This window comes from Barbus barbus (genome assembly GCF_936440315.1).
Source record: "Barbus barbus genome assembly, chromosome: 5".
In the NCBI taxonomy this organism is placed as follows: Eukaryota; Metazoa; Chordata; class Actinopteri; order Cypriniformes; family Cyprinidae; genus Barbus; species Barbus barbus.
Window position 1 is genome coordinate 29,960,437 of NC_136733.1, and position 4,116 is coordinate 29,964,552.

The window sequence follows — 4,116 nt, forward strand, 5'->3', positions numbered from 1 at the left end:
CACTTGCCATTTTTGCATGCAATATGCAACAGACAGTCTGGATGATCCGTGGCCGTGACGTCTGAGGCTAGTGTCATTTCCGTGCTATATTTGTTGTTCTTTTGCAGTGTAAGCAAATCTTACCAGAATTTCACTGGTTTGCCTCTTATGGCCTTATCTTGTCTTGAGATGCTGGTCTTCTCAGTTTCTTTCTTGCATTCTATCTGTGTGGATTTATTGATCATCCATGTAGGAACAGACAAGCCTATAAAGAATATGTTGAACAAATGATTCTAAAGAAATGGTGGACAGAAGTGATTCACAGAAAACTATTCCCAGCAGATGCTTCTTAGAAGGTGAAACAAGCATCATTCAAACTACTTTTAAACAGTCATTCACAGGAGGTAAGCTGCATCCATGGCAACAAACTCCAAAATTTGTGTTTGGTCCTTTCGTTCTACTCGGAGAGACGCGGTGTCCCTGTGGCACACCCGTGTCTCATTTGTACAGCTGGATAAACAAATTACTCCAAGCCAATTAGCACAAGCTGTTAACACTAGTGTTTCAAGGTCCTTTCACATTAAGTGTATCACAGTTAAAACTTATTTTAATAAATACTATAAATGCAACATCAGTGGCTGAATGTTTTTATTTTTAAACAGACAAAAAAAAAAAAACTATCTGTGCATAATGATTATTTGGGAAAAGGCTTGGTGGGGTGCAGGAACTTGAACAACTCTCCCTGGTCACTGTAAGCAAGAACGCAGACAGTCTGTGGTTTAAGAATGATGCTCTTGTGGTATTAGCAAACCTGTAATTACTACTAAGGGTGTAGATAGGATTATGAACTGGAATATTGTTTGTTTTACAGGAAAATAGACCTTAGTCAGGATAGCGCCATATTTAATTTCCGACATGAAATTGAGGCTTTGAGCGTTCAATGGATTGCACTGTCATTTAACAGCATGCTGAATATTTAGCTGACCAGAGACAAAAAAAAAGTTGTGAAAGTTGTGAGTTCAAAAAATTATGTGATCTAGGACCTTTATACAGTGTGTTCCATTCTAAAGACTGTAAATCTACCCCTAATCAAGGATTCTGATTCTAACAGCCTCGTTTTCATCTGTTAACTTTAATTCAGTGTCTAAACTTGAAAGGAATAATTAACCAAAATAATGAAAGTTTTGAATCAGGCATTAACTTGTTCTTGCTGCTCTTTGCCATATATATATATATATATATATATATATATATATATATATATATATATATATATATATATATATATAATTTACTTAAACCTAACATATTATTCAGCACTCCATTACTCCAGTCTTCATTGTCACATGATCACCTTCAGAAAAATTAATATACTGATTTGATTCTCGAAAAACATATTATCAATGTTTAAAACTTGTACTATTTAATATTTTTGTGTATTTTAGGATTATTTTCTTAAATATAAAATTAAAAAATACAGCATTTATTTAAAGTAGAACTCTTTTGTAGCATTATAAATGTTTTACTGTCACATCTTTTTTATATACTCAAATACTTTTGCTCCTCAAGGATGAATTAAAGTGATCAAAAATGACAGTAAATCAATATAAAATTATATACACCAACGGTAAATCAATATACGATTACTATACTATTATATATACCTTTTTTTGGCATCTCTGATGTGGATGACAAACTTGCAGTTAATCCCAAACTATTATTTGAGAGCTTGAATATAATAGAAATATAAAATTGGAGATAGTGCTTTTGTCATTGTGAAACAGTTTACAAATACTGAGGGGGAAAAATCCATTTGTTCCCAATGCAAAACTAAAAATGAAAAGTAGCTAAATGAAAATGTAATGAGAAAATCACTTTTTTTTAATTAAATTCATTGGAACATTTTACATTTTAGTTTTTAGCTAAAGAACAATGAGATAGATAAGAACAAGAAGAACAAGATAGATAGATCCTCTGACACAAATTTAATACTGCAGTGACATTTAAAACAGACGTTATCGACCTTAATCAGGTTAGACTCCATATTGAATTTAACAAGGATGAAAACGAGGCTGTGAGGGATGGACTGTACGTTCTTTTCAAGGTCACGCACTGTATAAAGGTCCTAGATCGTACTCACAACTTTCAAAACTGTTTTAAGGAGTTTTTGTCCACTTTCAGAAAGACCATTGGTCAGCTGAACATTCGGCGTGTTGTTAAACGACAGTACAATCCAATGAACCCACTGTACTTCTGTCCCTCACAGCCTCAATTTCGTCCTATCAGACATTATATGGAGCTACCCTGACTTAAATGAGTAATATTTACTCAAAGGCCAATTTACACCGCACAGACAAACGCCAACAAACAAGTTGGCTCAAGTTGGCCGTTAGATTTAGAATCATGTTCACACTGCCCCAACAGACACCGACCAACTCTCACTGACTGGGGAGAAAATGGATGATCCTCTATTTATAAGCATGTTCAGTCGGGTGAAAACAAACTCCAACCAACGCCAACAGGGGTGACACACTGATCCAACAAACTCCAACAGACTAGTTTGTCTGTGCGGTGTGAATTGGCCATAAGAGGTTAAGCATTCGAACTTGTGCCTTTGTGATTGAGTAGCCTACAAGACACGCAAGAACCAATCACATCAGTAAATAGCATCAGTGATGTCAATCAAAACATTCAAACTCACACATATCATTATATTCATTTTCATAGTTGCATGAGCTACAGTTTATTAGGCAATGCCAAATTAACAGCAGTTAGTAAAGCGACGGGGCTGCGAGAATACATTACCAGGGAAGCATTTTGTGATAAACAGCCTCTGTTAAAACTTCAGAGCATATTTCATTTTAGAAGTCAAAAAATCGTCTTTTGAAAATGAAGACATTACGTTCATACTCAGTTTTACCTGTTCCTATCCTCAGTAAAAGAGAAGAGTGAACACTGCAGTGTAGCCTACCCCTTCTTTCTTGCTCTTTCTGAGCTGCATATATTTTATGTAGTGTTTGGTTGAGTGAGATAAGGCACAAAACACATTAACACCTGCATTCAAGACACACACACACTGCCGCGCGCGCGCGCACGGAGATGGATGATGGGGGAGATTGGATTTCTGGGCCAGTGAGCAGGAAGCAGAATGCAAGAGTGTGACTGCAGTTGTGTCACAGCAGGTCATTTGGGTACTAATGACTGTGTGAGAGAGAGTGAGTGTGCCTTGCATAAACCTTATAGGTGTGATTGAGACACACACACACCGGCTGCAAATTCAATTTGAAACCCCCCATTTTTATATAAAGGATTGAAGAGGCGGCGATAGAGAAAGTGGCAGGGGGAAATAGAGAGATTTTGTTTAGTGCTGTTGAACCAAAGCTCTCACCTGATAGCACAGGTTTCTTGTCTTGTCGTCTGCTGCGCGCATTAATAAGATGTCATCAGTGCGGTATGGTAACGGATGTCACCGGAACCAATGATGTGCCGAGTGAGACCCGAGTCAGATACCGGCCAGTAGCTCGTCTCTGCTCGTTCAGGTGTTTCTTCGTGCCTTTAAGACAACCGGTTTCTGCACTCACGTTGTCTGAGTGTGTGACTGAAACTGTGAGGGCGCGTGGTACACACCAAACACACTGTGGCGCGCCAGGCTGAGAGAAAGTACAACAGCGCACCCATGTGGCGAGATCTGCGGTACTACAGCCACTGTCCCCGCACTTTTCTATTTTATTATAAATATTTATGACAGGACAGATCAGAACAAATAAGGGGCGGGATAGGGAAAGGTCCTCGAGAACAGGCAGGTTATAACGGTTTCAAGTTTTATAATATACCATATTTCAAGTAAATCAATTTGATTTATTAGCAAAATTGGTCTTCTTTGTTCGTTTTGGAGATAATTGTTGTTTTGTTTTCTTTTTAATGAAATCAATACTGACACTGAAAAGTATTTCTGACTTTTGCTTGTCAAGTCTGAATTTTGGCCAATATTTGATTAATCTTTCTTCTTTTTCATTATATAGTAGCCGAAAAATATATACTTTAAAAGTCTTATGGTTTGCAGGTTGCTGAGTCTGGTTTTGGTTGCTTAGGTTACTCTACTAAATCATCTTCAGTGTCAAAGAGAAAGGGTTCATT